This window comes from Somniosus microcephalus, chromosome 4 (assembly GCF_052327205.1).
Source record: "Somniosus microcephalus isolate GS21.2 chromosome 4, FLI_Smic_1.0, whole genome shotgun sequence".
Lineage (NCBI taxonomy): Eukaryota > Metazoa > Chordata > Chondrichthyes > Squaliformes > Somniosidae > Somniosus > Somniosus microcephalus.
In genome coordinates, this window is record NC_140990.1 from 994597 (window position 1) to 1014211 (window position 19615).

Sequence of the window (19615 nt, forward strand, 5' to 3'; positions counted from 1 at the left end):
AATTAGACTTTCCAGTGTAAAATAATTGTTATATTTCTTGGCGTAACTTAATGTTAAAAAGCGAGGGAGGAACATGGAAGAGTGAAACAATGCGAGGGGAGATTGTCTCTTTGGGAATTTTCTTGAGCGGAGACTGTTCAGGGACTGAGTGCTGTTTTGCTCCAGAGCGATGGATGATTGCGATTTTATCTGAGCAACATTTAACACTTCACAGACCCAGTAGTCGTGGCCGAGTGGTTAAGGCGATGGAGTAGAAAGCCATTGGGGTTTCCCCGCGTAGGTTCGAATCCTGCCGGCTACGGTTCCAGCATTTTTCATCCCATTTCATTTCAAAATGTAAACAAATCTCTGGAGAACTGATCCTCAGTTCGGCGGTTTTAAATCCCACAACTTTCAACACCTCGAGACTTTTCTCGTTTTCATTGATCTGCAAGTATTCACCAAATATACGGTCAGAAATAGAACAAAAATCAGACAAATTAGCGACAGTGTTTCTCTCTACCTGTCTGTCTCTCTCGATGTCTGAGTCACTCTATGTGTCTGTCTGTGGCTTTCTGTTTCTGTCTGTGTGTGTCTGCCGGTCACTCGGGTAACAAGCGGGGATACTTTCCTCAGCCTTCATCTCCTTCCTAAAGTGTGGTTCCCCAGAATTGGACACAATACTCCAGCTGGGGCCGAACTAGTGTTTTATTTAGGTTTACCATAACTTCCTGGCTTGTGTACTCTGTGCCTCCATTTATAAACCCCAGGATCACATCTGCTTTATTAACTGCTTTGTTAACCTGTCCTGCCACCGAGGGAATCTCTGCTCTGCTCAACTCTGTGGCAGGGTGGCGCTTCAAGCCCTGATTCTCACAGAAACAGCACACAGGAACTAACAGCACCAGGATGGCCGAGTGGTTAAGGCGTTGGACTTAAGATCCAATGGGTTTATACCCGCGTGGGTTCGAACCTCACTCCTGGTAACTCTTTAATTTAAGACACATTTCCTTTTATCCTGCTCAGTGACACTCTTTGTCATCTGCTGAACCTCCATCAAACAAACAATGAGCTTTTTATAGATGCGGAAAGGTTTCATATGTAATTCTTCAAGTCCTATTTTTCATCTGCTGAATCTGCATTTTTCCCTCACTCTCTCTGTCACTCTCAACTAACAAAGAGAAGGGATCGTGAAATGTTTTTACATCTTTCAGTCCCCACCTCTCTCTGTCTCACTATCTGTGTCCCTCTCATTCTCTCACTCTCTTTTTCTCTCTCTCTCTGTCTCTCTCTCTGTCTGTCTCTCTGTCTGTCTCTCTCTTTGTCTATCTCTCACTGTATGGCTATCTGTCTGTTTCTCTCTGTCTCTCTCTCTCTGTATGGCTCTCTGTCGTTTTCTCTCCCTGTCTCTGTCTGTTTCTCTCTGTGTGTCTCTCTCTGTCTTTCTCTGACTGTCTCTCTGTCTGTCTCTGTCTCTCTTTGTCCCTGTCTTTCTCATTTGTCAAGTTCTGTTCACAGCTCGATTCTAGCAGCAGCCAGTATATCAGTTCCTCATTAGTATAGTGGTGAGTATCCCCGCCTGTCACAGTGGAGACCGGGATTCAATTTCCCGATGGGGAGGGCGATTTCAACATCACAAATTTTAAACCTTTGGGCAACTCCTTAAAAACCTTCTTGGAAAAGTAAAACAGAAAAAAAGCCGACCAAAATAATTTTAAAAGATTTACTGGCACATGAAGAACTGTATAACAACTTCCTGCACCAGTTCCTCGTTAGTATAGAGCTCTCTCTCTCTCTCTGTTTCCCTCTCCTCCATGTGGGGCGCGGAGGAGGGCGAGAGTGACAGAGAGAAAGAGATTAACAGGGTTACGGACATAAAGCGGGGGGTGTGACTGAACACGACTTCTCTTTCACAGAGACAGCACAGGCACGGCGGGCCGAATGGCCTCCTTCTGTGCTGTAAGTGTCTATGAATCCATGAAACTCAGAAAAGCTTATTAAATATGTGACTTACACATAAACATAGAGAGCAGACACACATGTCTGTGTGTGTGTGTGTTCGAGTCTTTGCCTCAAGCACTGTATAACTACTTCCTCTACCAGGTCCCTGATAGTATAGTGGTGAGGATTCAATTCCCCGACACGTTCTCTCTCTCTCTGTCTCATATTTAACTCTAATTCTTAAAGTGCTATTTTGGCATCTGCTGAATCTGCATTTTCTCAAGTGTCACTATTGACTAACAAGGAGAAAGAGAATTCGGACTCTACCCCTCTCTGTCACACTATCTGGTCTCTCTGTCTCCCTCTCATTCGCTCTCTTTGTCTCTCTCACTCTCTCTTTCTGTCTCTGTTACACATTTGTCATAAGCCTCCTTTTTTGTCTCTCTCTCTCTGTATCTATCATTGTCTCTCTCTTTATCTCTCTGAATATCTCTCTGTCTTTCTCTCTCTGTCTCACTATTTGTCCCTTTCTCTGTTTGTCCCGTCTCTCTCTCTCTTTCTCTCTCAGTCCAATTCTGTTCACAGCTCGATTCTTGCTCTGACAGATTTTATATCCGTCAGTTCCTCGTTAGTATAGTGGTGAGTATCCCCGCCTGTCACGCGGGAGACCGGGGTTCAATTCCCCGACGGGGAGGAAGCTTTTATAATTCAAAATTTTAAACCTTTGGCCAACTCCTTCAAACCTCCTTGGGAAAGTAGAATAGAAAAAACATCAACTAAAATAATTTTAAAAGATTTACTGTCATAACAACTTCCTGCACCAGTTCGTCGTTAGTATAGAGCTCTCTCTCTCTGGTTTCCTCTCTGTCTCATTCACTGTTCCCCAGTCTCTCTGTCTCATTCACTGTTCCCCAGTCTCTGTCTCAGTCTCTCTCTGCCTCTCTCCGTGTCTCTCTCGCTCTTTGGTTCCCTCTCCTTGCTCACTCCTCCCTCTGGGGCTGGTGAATGAGCCCAGGTCTGTTCACAGCGCCATTCTTGCTCTGAGCTTCTGCAGAGAACGCCCAGCAGTGACTTTCGTCAATTCCTCATCAATTCAGTGCACAATCGCCGCCTGTTGCACGGCTGACAGAGGTTCAATTCTGTGATGGGGAGAAATTAGTCTTTCCAGTGTAAAATAACTGTTATATTTCTTGGCGTAACTTAATGTTAAAAAGCGAGGGAGGAACATGGAAGAGTGAAACAATGCGAGGGGAGATTGTCTCTTTGGGAATTTTCTTGAGCGGAGACTGTTCAGGGACTGAGTGCTGTTTTGCTCCAGAGCGATGGATGATTGCGATTTTATCTGAGCAACATTTAAAATCTCACAGACCCAGTAGTTGTGGCCGAGTGGTTAAGGCGATGGACTAGTAAATCCATTGGGTTTTGCCCTGCGCAGGTCGAATCCTGCGGACTACAAATCCGACATTTTTCATCCCATTTCATTTCAAAATGTAAATCCCTGGAAAACTCATCCTGAGTTTAGGCGGAATTAAATCCCACAACTTTCAACACCTCGAGATTTCTCTCGTTTTCATTGATCTGCAAGTATTCACCAAATATACGGTCAGAAATAGAACAAAAATCAGGCAAATTAGCGACAGTGTTTCTCTCTGTCTGTCTCTCTCGATGTCTGAGTCACTCTATGTGTGTGTCTGTCTGTGTACATGTGTGGCTATCTGTTTCTGTCTGTGTGTGTCTGCCGGTCACTCGGGTAACATGCGGGGATACTTTCCTCAGCCTTCACCTCCTTCCTAAAGTGCGGTTCCCCAGAATTGGACACAATACGCCAGCTGGGGCCGAACTAGTGTTTTATTTATGTTTCCCATAACTTCCTGGCTTGTGTACTCTGTGCCTCCATTTATAAGCCCCAGGATCACATCTGCTTTATTAACTGCTTTGTTAACCTGTCCTGCCACCGAGGTAATCTCTGCTCTGCTCAACTCTGTGGCAGGGTGGGGCTTGAAGACCTGATTCTCACAGAGACAGTCCACGCCCATTAACAGCCCCAGGATGGTCGAGTTGTTAAGACCTTGGACTTAAGATCCAATGGGTTTATGCCCACTTGGGGTCGAACCCCACTCCTGGTTCTTTTTTAATTTAAGACCCATTTCCTTACATTTTGCTCAGTGACACTCGTTTGTCATCTGCTGAATCTCCATCAAACAAACAATGAGATTTTTATAGATACGGAAAGAAAGATTTCATATTTATATGTAATTCTTGAAGTGGTCTTTCGGCATCTGCGGAATCTGCACTTTCGCTCTGTCTCTCCCAACTAACAAAGAGAAGGAATCGTAAAATGTTTTTATATCCTTCAGTCTCCACCCCTCACTCTCTTTCTGTCTCTCTCTGTTACACATTTGTCATACGCCTCCTCTTTTGTCTCTCTGTCGACTTGTTTTTCTCTGTCTGTCTCCCTCTCTCACTGTCTTTCTGTTTCTCTCTGTCTTTCTCTCTCTGTCTATCTGTGTCTTGCTCTCTCTGTCTGGCTCTCTCATTGTCCTCTCTATCTTTGTGTCTCAGTCTTTCTGTCTGTGTGTGTCTCACTCTGTGCCTCTCTCTGTTTCTGTCTCTCTCTCGCTCTTTGTTTCCCTCTCCTTGCTCACTCCTCCCTCTGGGTTTGGTGAATGAGCCCAGGTCTGTTCACAGCGCCATTCTTGCTCTGCGCTTCTGCAGTGACTGCAAAGGAGTGTCTTCCGTCAGTTCCTCGTTAAATATAGTGAAGTATCCCCGCCTGTTACGTTGGAAGACGGGGTTTCAATTCCCCGTCGGGAATTAAGCATTTCTTCAAATCTGCAATGATGTATCCTGGTGCAGCTTCAAGTAGAAAAGCTGCAGTGAAAAATTGAAGAGTAAAAATTGCGAGAGGGGATTGTCTCTTTGGAGAACTTTCTTCAACATAGACTGTTTCGGGGCGCAGTGCTGTTTTGCTCCAGAGCGATGGATGATTGCGATTTTACCTGAGCAACATTTACAATCGCACAAACCCAGTAGTTGTGGCCGAGTGGTTAAGGCGATGGACTAGAAATCCATTGTGGGTCTCCCCGCGAAGGTTCGAATCCTGCTGACTACGGTTCCAGCATTTTTCTTTTTAAAATATAACCAAATTCCTGGAGAACTAATCCTGAATGAGACGATATTGAATCCCACAACTTTGAACACCTCGACATTTTTCTCGTTTTCATTGATCTGCAAGTGTTCACGAAATTTACGTTCAGAAATAAAACAAAAATTAGCGACAGTGTTTCTCTCTACCTGTCTGTCTCTCTCGATGTCTAAGTCACTCTATGTGTGTGTGTCTGCCGATCAATCGGGTAACAAGCGGGGATACTTTCCTCAGCCTTCACCTCCTTTCTGAAGTGTGGTTCCCCAGAATTGGACACAATAATCCAGCTTGGGTCGAACTAGTCGTTTATTTAGGTTTGGCAACACTTCCTGGTTTGTGTTCTCTGTGCCTCTATTTAAAATGCCCAGGATCACATCTTCTTCATTAACTGCTTTGTTAACCTGTCCTGCCACCGAGGAAATCTCTGCTCTGCTCAACTCTGTGGCAGGGTGGGGCTTGAAGCCCCGATTCTCACAGAGACAATCCACACGTGCTCAAACAGCACCAGAATGGCTGAGTGGTTAAGGTGTTGGACTAAAGATCCGATGGGTTTATACCCACGTTGGTTCAAACCCCACTCCAGGTAACTTTTTAATTTAAGACCCATTTCCTTTCATCCTGTTCAGTGACACTCGTTTGTCATCTGCAGAATCTCCATCAAACAAACAATGAGATTTTTATAGATACGGAAAGAAAGATTTCATATTTTTATGTCATTCTTAGAGTGCTATTTTGGCATCTGCTGAATCTGCATTGTCGCTCAGTCTCAACTAACAAAGAGAAGTAATCGTAAAATGTTTTTATATTTTTCAGTCTCCACCTCTGTCTCACTATCCGTCTCTCTGTCTCCCTCTCATTCTCTCACTCACTTTCTGTCTCTCTCTGTTACACATTTGTCATAGGCCTCCATTTCTCTCTCTCTCTTTCATTCTCCTTGTTGATCACTCCTTCCTCTGGGGCTGGTGAATGAGCCCAGGTCTGTTCACAGCGCCATTCTTGCTCTGCGATTCTGCACAGTAACGCCATCCATCAGTTCCTCATCAGATATTGTGAACAATCCCCAACTGCTACTCCCGAGTCGGCTTTCAATTCCACGATGGAGTGGAAGCATTTTTAAGATGTCAAACTGTATTTCTATTTCCTGGTGTAGCTTTATGTTAAAAAGCTACAGTGAGAAACAGGAGAGTAAAAAACATGTGAGAGGAGATTGTCTCTTTGAGAATTTTCTTGAGCGGAGACTGTTCAGGGACTGAGTGCTGTTTTGCTCCAGAGCGATGGATGATTGCGGTTTTATCTGAGCAACATTTAAAGGCTTACAGACCCAGTAGGCGTGGCCGAGTGGTTAAGGCGATTAGCTAGAAATCCATTGGGGTCTCCCCGCGTAGGTTCGAATCCTGCTGACTACGGTTCCAGCATTTTTCTTTTCAAAATATAATTAAATCCCTGGGGAACTAATCCTGAGTTGGGCGGAATTAAATCCAACACCTCGAAGTTTTTCACTTTTTCATGGTGCAAATATTCAAGAAATATACGGTCGGAAATAGAACAACAATCAGACAAATCAGGGTTTAAACTAATTTGGCAGGGGTCCATCCTTTCCTGATATGTATACCCTCGGATTTCTGGTATCATCCTTGTAAATCTTCTCTGTACCGTCTGTGTGTCTCTCTGTCTCTGTGTCTCTCTCTCTCTGTGTCTGTCTGTGTGTCTCTCTCTGCTCAATTATGTGGCAAGGTGGAGCTTGAAGGCCCGATTCTCTTAGAAGCAGTCTGTCAACCGCACCAGCACCAGGATGGCCGAGTGGTTAAGGCGTTGGACTTAAAATCCAATGGGTTTATGCCCACGTGGGTTCGAACCCCACTCCTGGTAACATTTTAATTTAAGATCCATTTCCTTTCATCCTGCTCAGTGACACTCGCTTGTCAACAGCTGATTCTCCAACAAACAATGAGATGTTTATAGATATGGAAAGAAAGATCTCATATGTAATTCTTCAAGTCCTATTTTGGCATCTGCCGAATCTGCATTTTTCTCTCTGTCTCTCTCTGTCTGTCTCTGTCTGTCTCTCTCTGTTTCTCTGCCTGTCACTCTGTCTGTCTCTCTCTGTCTGTCTCTGTCTTTCACTCTCTGTCTGTTTCTCTGTCTGTTTCTCTCTGACTGTCTCTCTGTGTGTCCCTGTGTCTCTCTCTCTGTTTCTCGCTCTGTCTCTGTCTTTCTCATTTGTCCAGTTTTGTTCACAGCTCGATTCTTGCTCTGACCGACTTTGCCCGTGTTAATTCCTCATTAGTATAATGGTGTGTGTCCTTGCTTATTATTTGGAAGGCCGGGGTTCAATTCGCCGATGGGGCGGGCAATTTTTATCAACCCCAATTTTAAACATTTATAAAGCTTCTTAAAATCATTCTCTACAGAACAGAAAAAATCCACTTTTGGATTTGAGACTAGATTCTTGGTGCCCACCTGGTGTAGAGATGTGAACCATTACGTTTCTCACTGGGCAGCATTTCAAAATTAAACAAACTCCCAGTCGGTTTAATCGTCAATTACAAGGGTTAAAGTTCCATGGATTGTAACAGCTCGACATTTCAACTGATCTGCAAGAGTTGACGAAATCTACGACAAGAATCTCACTATCTGTCACTCTGTCTCCCTCTCATTCTCTCACTCTTTTTCTGTCTCTCTCTGTTACACATTTGTCATACGCCTCCGTTTCTCTCTCTCTCTCTCTCTCTCTCTCTGTCCTTCTCTCGTTGATCACTCCTTCCTCTGGGGCTGGAGAATGAGCCCAGGTCTGTTCAGAGCGCCATTCTTGCTCTGCGATTCTGCACAGTAACGCCATCCATCAGTTCCTCATCAGATATCGTGAACTATCCCTAACTGCAACTCCCGAGGTCGGCTTTCAATTCCACGATGGAGTGGAAGCATTTTTAAGATGTCAAACTGTATTTCTATTTCCTGGTGTAGCTTTATGTTAAAAAGCTACAGTGATAAACAGGAGAGTAAAAAACATGCGAGAGGAGATTGTCTCTTGAAATTTCATGACACAAGACTGTTCAGGGACTGAGTGCTGTTTTGCTTCAGAGCGATGGATGACTGCAATTTTATCTGAGCAACATTTAAAGTCTTACAGACCTAGTAGTCGTGGCCGAGTGGTTAAGGCGATGGGCTAGATATCCGTTGGGTGTTTCCCTGCGCAGGTTCGATTCCTGCCGACTACGGTTCCAGCACTGCTCATTTTTTAATGTAACCAAATCCCAGGGGAACTAATCCTGAGTTGGGCGGAATTAAATCCAACACCTCGAAGTTTTTCACTTTTTCATTGTGCAAGTATGCACGAAATATATGGTCGCTAATAGAACAATAATCAGACAAATCAGGGTATAAACTAATTTGGCAGCGGTCCATACCTTCCTGATATATATACCCTCGCATTTCTGGTACCATCCTTGTAAATCCTCTCTGTGTCTGTGTGTCTCTGTGTCGGTCTGTGTGTCTCGCCATGTGTGTGTGTCTACCTGTGTGTCTCTCTGTGTTGGTCTGTGTGTGTCTCTCTGTGTCGGTCTGTGTTTCTCTCTGTGTCTGTGTGTCTGCCTGTGTGTCTCTCTGTGTTGGTCTGTGTGTCTGTGTGTTTATGTGTGTGTCGGTCTGTGTGCCTCTCTGTGTCGGTCTGTGTGTCTCTCTGTGTCTGTTTGTTGATGTGTGTGTCGGTCTGTGTGCCTCGCTCTGCTCAACTCTGTGGCAGGTTGGTGCTTCAAGGACCGATTCTCTCAGAGCCAGTGCGCGAATAATGCCAGCACCAGGATGGCCGAGTGGTTAAGGCATTGGACTTACAATCCATATGGGTTTATATCCACGTGGTTTCAAGCCCCACTACTGGTAACTCTTTAATTTAAGATCCATCTCCTTTCATCCTGCTCAGTGACACTCATTTGTCATCAGTTGATTCTCCAACAAACTATGAGATGTTTATAGATATGGAAAGAAAGATCTCATATGTAATTCTTCAAGTCCTATTTTGGCATCTGCTGAATCTGCATTTTTCCCTCACTCTCTCTGTCACTCTCAACTAACAAAGAGAAGGGATCGTGAAATGTTTTTACATCTTTCAGTCCCCACCTCTCTCTGTCTCACTATCTGTGTCCCTCTCATTCTCTCACTCTCTTTTTCTCTCTCTCTCTGTTTCTCTCTGTCTCTCTCTCTGTCTGTCTCTCTGTCTGTCTCTCTCTTTGTCTATCTCTCACTGTATGGCTATCTGCCTGTTTCTTTCTGTCTCTCTCTCTCTGTATGGCTCTCTGTCGTTTTCTCTCCCTGTCTCTGTCTGTTTCTCTCTGTGTGTCTCTCTCTGTCTATCTGTGTGTCTCTCTGTCTGTCTCTGTCTCTCTCTTTGTCTGTCTCTATCTCTCTCTGTATGGCTCTCTGTCGTTTTCTCTCTCTGTCTCTGTCTGTTTCTCTCTGTGTGTCTCTCTCTGTCTTTCTCTGACTGTCTCTCTGTCTGTCTCTGTCTCTCTTTGTCCCTGTCTTTCTCATTTGTCAAGTTCTGTTCACAGCTTGATTCTAGCAGCAGCCAGTATATCAGTTCCTCATTAGTATAGTGGTGAGTATCCCCGCCTGTCACAGTGGAGACCGGGATTCAATTTCCCGATGGTGAGGGCGATTTCAACATCACAAATTTAAACCTTTGGGCAACTCCTTAAAAACCTTCTTGGAAAAGTAAAATAGAAAAAAATCCTACCAAAATAATTTTAAAAGATTTACTGGCACATGAAGAACTGTATAACAACTTCCTGCATCAGTTCCTCGTTAGTATAGAGCTCTCTCTCTCTCTCTCTGTTTCCCTCTCCCTTTTGTGTGGGGTGCGGAGGAGGGCGAGAGTGACAGAGAGAAAGAGATTAACAGGGTTACGGACAAAAAGCGGGGGGTGGGACTGAGCACCACTGCTCTTTGAAAGAGACAGCACAGGCACGACGGGCCGAATGGCCTCCTTCGGTGCTGTAGGTTTCTATGAATCCATGGCACTCAGAAAAGCTTATTAAATATGTGACTTACACATAAACATAGAGAGCAGACATACATGTCTGTGTGTGTGAGTGTTCGAGTCTTTGCCTCAAGCACTGTATAACTACTTCCTCTCCCAGGTCCCTGATAGTATAGTGGTGAGGATTCAATTCCCCGACACGTTCTCTCTCTCTCTGTCTCATATTTAACTCTAATTCTTAAAGTGCTATTTTGGCATCTGCTGAATCTGCATTTTCTCAAGTGTCACTATTGACTAACAAGGAGAAAGAGAATTCGGACTCTACCCCTCTCTGTCACACTATCTGGTCTCTCTGTCTCCCTCTCATTCTCTCTCTTTGTCTCTCTCACTCTCTCTTTCTGTCTCTGTTACACATTTGTCATAAGCCTCCATTTTTGTCTCTCTCTCTCTGTATCTATCATTGTCTCTCTCTTTATCTCTCTGAATATCTCTCTGTCTTTCTCTCTCTGTCTCACTATTTGTCCCTTTCTCTGTTTGTCCCGTCTCTCTCTCTCTTTCTCTCTCAGTCCAATTCTGTTCACAGCTCGATTCTTGCTCTGACAGATTGTGCATCCGTCAGGTCCTCGTTAGTATAGTGGTGAGTATCCCCGCTTGTCACGCGGGCGGCCGGGGTTCAATTCCCTGACGGGGAGGAAGATTTTATAATTCAAAATTTTAAACCTTTGGCCAACTCCTTAAAACCTCCTTGGGAAAGTGGAATAGAAAAAACATCAACTAAAATAATTTTAAAAGATTTACTGTCATAACAACTTCCTGCACCAGTTCGTCGTTAGTATAGAGCTCTCTCTCTCTGGTTTCCTCTCTGTCTCATTCACTGTTCCCCAGTCTCTCTCTCTCTCTCTGTTTCCGTCTCAGTCTCTCTCTGTGTGCCTCTCTCCGTGTCTCTCTCGCTCTTTGGTTCCCTCTCCTTGCTCACTCCTCCCTCTGGGGCTGGTGAATGAGCCCAGGTCTGTTCACAGCGCCATTCTTGCTCTGAGCTTCTGCAGAGAACACACAGCAGTGACTTTCGTCAATTCCTCATCAATTCAGTGCACAATCGCCGCCTGTTGCACGGCTGGCAGAGGTTCAATTCTGTGATGGGGAGAAATTAGTCTTTCCAGTGTAAAATAATTGTTATATTTTTTGGCGTAACTTAATGTTAAAAAGCGAGGGAGGAACATGGAAGAGTGAAACAATGCGAGGGGAGATTGTCTCTTTGGGAATTTTCTTCAGCGGAGACTGTTCAGGGACTGAGTGCTGTTTTGCTCCAGAGCGACGGATGATTGCGATTTTATCTGAGCAACATTTAAACTTTCACAGACCCAGTAGTTGTGGCCGAGTGGTTAAGGCGATGGACTAATAAATCCATTGGGTTTTCCCTGCACAGGTCGAATCCTGCGGACTACGATTCTGGCATTTTTCATCCCATTTCATTTCAAAATGTAAATCCCTGGAAAACTAATCCTGAGTTAGGCGGAATTAAATCCCACAACTTTCAACACCTCGAGATTTCTCTCGTTTTCATTGATCTGCAAGTATTCACCAAATATACGGTCAGAAATAGAACAAAAATCAGGCAAATTAGCGACAGTCTGTCTGTCTCTCTCGATGTCTGAGTCACTCTGTGTGTGTGTCTGTGTTGATGTGTGTGTCTGTCTGTGTACCTTTCTGTTTCTGTCTGTGTGTGTCTGCCGGTCACTCGGGTAACATGCGGGGATACTTTCCTCAGCCTTCACCTCCTTCCTAAAGTGTGGTTCCCCAGAATTGGACACAATACGCCAGCTGGGGCCGAACTAGTGTTTTATTTATGTTTCCCATAACTTCCTGGCTTGTGTACTCTGTGCCTCCATTTATAAACCCCAGGATCACATCTGCTTTATTAACTGCTTTGTTAACCTGTCCTGCCACCGAGGGAATCTCTGCTTTGCTCAACTCTGTGGCAGGGTGGGGCTTGAAGGCCCGATTCTCACAGAGACAGTCCACGCCCATTAACAGCCCCAGGATGGTCGAGCTGTTAAGACCTTGGACTTAAGATCCAATGGGTTTATGCCCACTTGGGTTCGAACCCCACTCCTTGTTCTTTTTTAATTTAAGACCCATTTCCTTACATTTTGCTCAGTGACACTGGTTTGTCATCTGCTGAATCTCCATCAAACAAACAATGAGATTTTTATAGATACGGAAAGAAAGATTTCATATTTATATGTAATTCTTGAAGTGCTCTTTTGGCATCTGCGGAATCTGCACTTTCGCTCATTCTCTGTCTCTCTCAACTAACAAAGAGAAGGAATCGTAAAATGTTTTTATATCCTTCAGTCTCCACCTCTCTCTGTCTCTCTCTCTCACTCTCTTTCTGTCTCTGTTAAACATTTGTCATACGCCTCCTTTTTTGTCTCTCTGTCTACTTGTTTTTCTCTGTCTGTCTGTCTCTCTCTCTCACTGTCTTTCTGTTTCTCTCTGTCTTTCTCTCTCTGTCTATCTGTGTCTTGCTCTCTCTGTCTGGCTCTCTCATTGTCCTCCCTATCTTTGTGTATCTTTGTGTCTCAGTCTTTCTGTCTGTGTGTGTCTCACTCTGTGCCTCTCTCTGTTTCTGTTTCTCTCTCTCGCTCTCTCTCTCTCTCTCTCTCTCTCTCTCTCTCTCCGTGTCTCTCTCGCTCTTTGTTCCCCTCTCCTTGCTCACTCCTCCCTCTGGGTCTGGTGAATGAGCCCAGGTCTGTTCACAGCGCCATTCTTGCTCTGCGATTCTGCAGTGACTGCAAAGGAGTGTCTTCCGTCAGTTCCTCGTTGAATATAGTGAAGTATCCCCGCCTGTTACGTTGGAAGACGGGGTTTCAATTCCCCGTCGGGAATTAAGCATTTCTATAATCTGCAATGATGTATCCTGGTGCAGCTTCAAGTAAAAAAGCTGCAGTGAAAAATTGAAGAGTAAAAATTGCGAGAGGGGATTGTCTCTTTGAGAACTTTCTTCAACACAGACTGTTTCGGGGCGAAGTGCTGTTTTGCTCCAGAGCGATGGATGATTGCGATTTTATCTGAGCAACATTTAAAATCTCACAAATCCAGTAGTTGTGGCTGAGTGGTTAAGGCGATGGACTAGAAATCCATTGGGGTTTCCCCGCGCAGGTTCGAATCCTGCTGACTACGTTTCCAGCATTTTTCTTTTTAAAATAAAGCCAAATTCCTGGAAAACGAATCCTGAATGAGACGATATTAAATCCCACAACTTTGAACACCTCGAGATTTTTTGCGTTTTCATTGATCTGCAAGTGTTCACGAAATTTACGGTCAGAAATAAAACAAAAATTAGCGACAGTATTTCTCTATACCTGTCTGTCTCTCTCGATGTCTAAGTCACTCTATGTGTGTGTCTGTGTTTGATGTGTGTGTCTGTCTGTGCACATGTGTGTCTGTCTGTGTGTGTCTGCCAGTCACTCGGGTAACAAGCGGGGATACTTTCCTCAGCCTTCACCTCCTTTACTGAAGTGTGGTTCCCCAGAATTGGACACAATACTCCAGCTGGGGTCGAACTAGTCGTTTATTTAGGTTTGGCAAAACTTCCTGGTTTGTGTACTCTGTGCCTCTATTTATAATGCCCAGGATCGCATCTTCTTTATTAACTGCTTTGTTAACCTGTCCTGCCACCGAGGAAATCTCTGCTCTGCTCAACCCTGTGGCAGGGTGGGGCTTGAAGGCCCGATTCTCACAGAGACAGTCCACACGTACTCAGACAGCACCAGAATGGCCGAGTGGTTAAAGTGTTGAACTTATAGTTCCGATGGGTTTATACCCACGTTGGTTCAAACCCCACTCCAGGTAACTCTTTAATTTAAGACCCATTTCCTTTCATCCTGCTCAGTGACACTCGTTTGTCATCTGCAGAATCTCCATCAAACAAACAATGGGATTTTTATAGATACGGAAAGAAAGATTTCATATTTATATGTCATTCTTAGAGTGCTATTTTGGCATCTGCTGAATCTGCATTGTCGCTCACTCTCAACTAACAAAGAGAAGTAATCGTAAAATGTTTTTATATTTTTCAGTCTCCACCTCTGTCTCACTATCTGTCACTCTGTCTCCCTCTCAGTCTCTCACTCTCTTTCTGTCTCTCTCTGTTACACATTTGTCATACGCCTCCGTTTCTCTCTCTCTCTCTCTCTCTCTCTCTCTCTCTCTCTGTCCTTCCCTTGTTGATCACTCCTTCCTCTGGGGCTGGTGAATGAGCCCAGGTCTGTTCACAGCGCCATTCTTGCTCTGCGATTCTGCACAGTAATGCCATCCATCAGTTCCTCGTCAGATACAGTGAACAATCCCCAACTGCTACTCCCGAGGTCGGCTTTCAATTCCGCGATGGAGTGGAAGCATTTTTAAGATGTCAAACTGTATTTATATTTCCTGGAGTAGCTTTATGTTAAAAAGCTACAGCGATAAACAGAAGAGTGAAACAATGCGAGGGGAGATTGTCTCTGAGAATTTTCTTGAGCGGAGACTGTTCAGGGACTGAGAGCTGTTTTGCTCCAGAGCGATGGATGATTGCGATTTTATCTGAGCAACATTTAAAAACTAGCAAACCCAGTAGTCATGGCTGAGTGGTTAAGGCGATGGACTACAAATCCATTGGGCTCTTCCCGCACAGGTTTCAATCTTGCCGACTACGCTTCCAGCGTTTCTCATTTCAAAATGTAATTAAATCCCTGGGGAACTAATCCTGAGTTGGGCGGAATTAAATCCAACACCTCGAAGCTTTTCACTTTTTCATGGTGCAAGTATGCACGAAATATACGGTTGGAAATTGAACAACAATCAGACAAATCAGGGTTTAAACTAATTTGGCAGAGGTCCATCCTTTCCTGATATGTATGCCCTCGCATTTCTGGTATCATCCTTGTACATCTTCTCTGTACCATCTCTGTGTCTGTGTGTTTATGTGTGTGTCGGTCTGTGTCTGTGTGTCTGTCTGTCTATGTGTGTCTGTGTGTCTCTCTCTGCTCAAATCTGTGGCAAGGTGGAGCTTGAAGGCCCGATTCTCTTAGAGACAGTCTGAAAGCAATGCCAGCAGCAGGATGGCTGAGTGGTTAAGGCGTTGGATTTAAGCTCCAATGGCTTTATACCGACAGTGGGTTCGAACCCCACTCCTGGTAGTTCTTTAATTTAAGATCCATTTCCTTTCATCCTGCTCAGCAACACTCCCTTGTCAACAGCTGATTCTCCAACAAACAATGAGATATTTATAGATATGGAAAGAAAGGTCTCATATGTAATTCTTCAAGTCCTATTTTGGCATCTGCTGAATCTGCATTTTTCTCTCTGTCTCTCTCTGTCTGTCTCTCTCTGTCTGTCTCTGTCTGTCCGTCTCTCTCTGTTTCTCTGTCTGTCACTCTGTCTGTCTCTCTCTGCCTGTCTCCGTCTTTCACTCTCTGTCTGTTTCTCTGTCTGTTTCTCTCTGACTGTCTCTCTCTGTGTCCCTGTGTCTCTCTCTCTGTTTCTCTCTCTGTCTCTGTCGTTCTCATTTGTCCAGTTTTGTTCACAGCTCGATTCTTGCTCTGACTGACTCTGCACGTGTTAATTCCTCATTAGTATAATGGTGAGTGTCCTTGCTTATTATTTGAAAGGCTGGGGTTCAATTCGCCGATGGGGCGGGCAATTTTTATCAACCCCAATTTTAAACATTTATAAAGCTTCTTAAAATCATTCTCTTCAGAACAGAAAAAATCCACTTTTGGATTTGAGACTAGATTCTTGGTGCCCGCCTGGTGCAGAGCTGTGAACCATTAAGTTTCTCACTGGGCAGCATTTCAAAATTAAACAAACTCCCAGTCGGTTTAATCGTCAATTACAAGGCTTAAAGTTCCATGGATTGTAACAGCTCGACATTTCAACTGATCTGCAAGAGTTGACGAAATCTACGACAAGAATCTCACTATCTGTCACTCTGTCTCCCTCTTATTCTCTCACTCTCTTTCTGTCTCTCTCTGTTACACATTTGTCATACGCCTCCGTTTCTCTCTCTCTCTCTGTCCTTCTGTTGTTGATGACTCCTTCCTCTGGGGCTGGAGAATGAGCCCAGGTCTGTTCAGAGCGCCATTCTTGCTCTGCGATTCTGCACAGTAACGCCATCCATCAGTTCCTCGTCAGATATAGTGAAATATCCCTAACTGCAACTCCCGAGGTCGGCTTTCAATTCCGCGATGGAGTGGAAGCATTTTTAAGATGTCAAACTGTATTTATATTTCCTGGTGTAGCTTTATGTTAAAAAGCTACAGTGATAAACAGAATAGTAAAAAACATGCGAGAGGAGATTGTCTCTTGAAATTTCATGACACGAGACTGTTCAGGGACTGAGTGCTGTTTTGCTTCAGAGCGATGGATGACTGCAATTTTATCTGAGCAACATTTAAAGTCTTACAGACCTAGTAGTCGTGGCCGAGTGGTTAAGGCGATGGGCTAGAAATCCGTTGGGTGTTTCCCTGCACAGGTTCGATTCCTGCCGACTACGGTTCCAGCACTACTCCTTTTTTAATGTAACCAAATCCCTGGGGAACTAATCCTGAGTTGGGCGGAATTAAATCCAACACCTCGAAGTTTTTCACTTTTTCATTGTGCAAGTATGCACGAAATATATGGTCGCCAATAGAACAATAATCAGACAAATCAGGGTATAAACTAATTTGGCAGCGGTCCATACCTTCCTGATATATATTCCCTCGCATTTCTGGTATCATCCTTGTAAATCCTCTCTGTGTCTCTGTGTGTGTCTGTGTCTGTGTGTGTCTCTGTGTGTGTCTCTGTGTCGGTCTGTGTGTCTCGCCATGTGTGTGTGTCTACCTGTGTGTCTCTCTGTGTTGGTCTGTGTGTTTCTCTCTGTGTCGGTCTGTGTTTCTCTCTGTGTCTGTGTGTCTGCCTGTGTGTCTCTCTGTGTTGGTCTGTGTGTCTGTGTGTTTATGTGTGTGTCGGTCTGTGTGTCTCTCTGTGTCGGTCTGTGTGTCTCTCTGTGTCTGTTTGTTTATGTGTGTGTCGGTCTGTGTGTCTCTCTCTGCTCTGCTCAACTCTGTGGCAGGTTGGTGCTTCAAGGCCCGATTCTCTCAGAGCCAGCGCGCGAATAATACCAGCACCAGCATGGCCGAGTGGTTAAGGCATTGGACTTAAAATCCATATGGGTTTATATCCACGTGGTTTCAAGCCCCACTACTGGTAACTCTTTAATTTAAGATCCATTTCTTTTCATCCTGCTCAGTGACACTCATTTGTCATCAGTTGATTCTCCAACAAACTATGAGATGTTTATAGATATGGAAAGAAAGATCTCATATGTAATTCTTCAAGTCCTATTTTGGCATCTGCTGAATCTGCATTTTTCCCTCACTCTCTCTGTCACTCTCAACGAACAAAGAGAAGGGATCGTGAAATGTTTTTACATCTTTCGGTCCCCACCTCTCTCTGTCTTACTATCTGTGTCCCTCTCATTCTCTCACTCTCTTTTTCTCTCTCTCTCTGTTTCTCTCTGTCTGTCTCTCTGTCTGTCTCTCTGTCTGTCTCTCTCTTTGTCTATCTCTCACTGTATGGCTATCTGTCTGTTTCTTTCTGTCTCTCTCTGTCTGTATGGCTCTCTGTCTTTCTCTGTCTGTTTCTCTCCGTCTGTCTGTCTCTGTCTGTCTGTGTGTCTTTCTCTCTGTCTGTCTCTCTCTTTGTCTGTCTCTCTCTCTATCTCTCTCTGTATGGCTCTCTGTCGTTTTCTCTCTCTGTCTATGTCTGTCTCTCTCTGTCTTTCTCTGACTGCCTCTCTGTCTGTCTCTGTCTCTCTTTGTCCCTGTCTTTCTCATTTGTCAAGTTCTGTTCACAGCTCGATTCTCGCAGCAGCCACTATATCAGTTCCTCATTAGTATAGTGGTGAGTATCCCCGCCTATCACAGTGGAGATCGGGATTCAATTTCCCGATGGGGAGGGCGATTTCAACATCACAAATTTTAAACCTTTGGGCAACTCCTTAAAAACCTTCTTGGAAAAGTAAAACAGAAAAAAAGCCTCCCAAAATAATTTTAAAAGATTTACTGGCACATGAAGAACTGTATAACAACTTCCTGCACCAGTTCCTCGTTAGTATAGAGCTCTCTCTCTCTCTCTGTTTCCCTCTCCCTTTTGTGTGGGGCGCGGAGGAGGGAGGGAGTGACAGAGAGAAAGAGATTAACAGGGTTACGGACAAAAAGCGGGGGGTGGGACTGAGCCCGACTGGTCTTTCAAAGAGACAGCACAGGCACGGCGGGCCGAATGGCCTCCTTCTGTGCAGTAAGTTTCTATGAATCCATGACACTCAGAAAAGCGTATTAAATATGTGACATACACATAAACATAGAGAGCAGGCACACATGTCTGTGTGTGTGTGTGTTCGAGTCTTTGTCTCAAACACTGCATAACTACTTCCTCTACCAGGTCCCTGATAGTATAGTGGTGAGGATTCAATTCCCCGACACGTTCTCTCTGTCTCATATTTAACTCTAATTCTTAAAGTGCTATTTTGGCATCTGCTGAATCTGCATTTTCTCAAATGTCACTATTGACTAACAAGGAGAAAGAGAATTCGGACTCTACCCCTCTCTGTCACACTATCTGGTCTCTCTGTCTCCCTCTCATTCTCTCTCTTTGTCTCTCTCACTCTCTCTTTCTGTCTCTATTACACATTTGTCATAAGCCTCCTTTTTTGTCTCTCTCTCTCTGTATCTATCATTGTCTCTCCAATTCCAATTCCAATTCCAATTAAAATGCTTTATTGGCATGAAAGTTTACAGAGAACCATATTGCCAAAGCTTACATAGCAAAAAGGTACAGTTTCTCTTTATCTCTCTGAATATCTCTCTGTCTTTCTCTCTCTGTCTCTCGGTCTCACTATTTTTCCCTTTCTCTGTTTGTCCCGTCTCTCTCTCTCTTTCGCTCTCAGCCCAGTACTGTTCACAGCTCGATTCTTGCTCTGACAGATTTTATATCCATCAGTTCCTCGTTAGTATAGTGGTGAGTATCCCTGCCTGTCACGCGGGAGACCGTGGTTCAATTCCCCGATGGGGAGAAAGATTTTATAATTCAAAATTTTAAACCTTTGGCCAACTCCTTAAAACCTCCTTGGGAAAGTAGAATAGAAAAAACATCAACGAAAATAATTTTAAAAGATTTACTGTCATAACAACTTCCTGCACCAGTTCGTCGTTAGTATAGAGCTCTCTCTCTCTGGTTTCCAATTCAATTCAATTCTCTCTCTCTGTCTCAGTCACTGTTCCCCAGTCTCTCTCTCTCTGTCTCATTCACTGTTCCCCAGTCTCTCTCTCTCTCTCTGTTTCCGTCTCAGTCTCTCTGTGTGTGCCTCTCTCCGTGTCTCTTTCGCTCTTTGGTTCCCTCTCCTTGCTCACTCCTCCCTCTGGGGCTGGTGAATGAGCCCAGGTCTGTTCACAGCGCCATTCTTGCTCTGAGTTTCTGCAGAGAACGCCCAGCAGTGACTTTCGTCAATTCCTCATCAATTCAGTGCACAATCGCCGCCTGTTGCACGGCTG

At 44.4% G+C, this 19615-nt stretch overlaps 5 non-coding genes across 5 annotated transcripts; all 5 read left to right on the forward strand.

Moving 5' to 3' along the window:
• Positions 1-882: 882 nt before the first annotated feature.
• Positions 883-965, forward strand: trnal-uaa (transfer RNA leucine (anticodon UAA)). Its single transcript has one exon. It is a non-coding gene; the product is annotated as a tRNA-Leu (tRNA).
• Positions 966-2542: 1577 nt separating this feature from the next.
• Positions 2543-2614, forward strand: trnad-guc (transfer RNA aspartic acid (anticodon GUC)). The gene has a single exon. It is a non-coding gene; the product is annotated as a tRNA-Asp (tRNA).
• Positions 2615-6851: 4237 nt separating this feature from the next.
• Positions 6852-6934, forward strand: trnal-uaa (transfer RNA leucine (anticodon UAA)). Its single transcript has one exon. It is a non-coding gene; the product is annotated as a tRNA-Leu (tRNA).
• Positions 6935-13141: 6207 nt separating this feature from the next.
• trnas-aga (transfer RNA serine (anticodon AGA)) lies at positions 13142-13223 on the forward strand. The gene has a single exon. It is a non-coding gene; the product is annotated as a tRNA-Ser (tRNA).
• Positions 13224-15136: 1913 nt separating this feature from the next.
• On the forward strand, positions 15137-15220 carry trnal-uaa (transfer RNA leucine (anticodon UAA)). The gene has a single exon. It is a non-coding gene; the product is annotated as a tRNA-Leu (tRNA).
• Positions 15221-19615: the final 4395 nt, after the last annotated feature.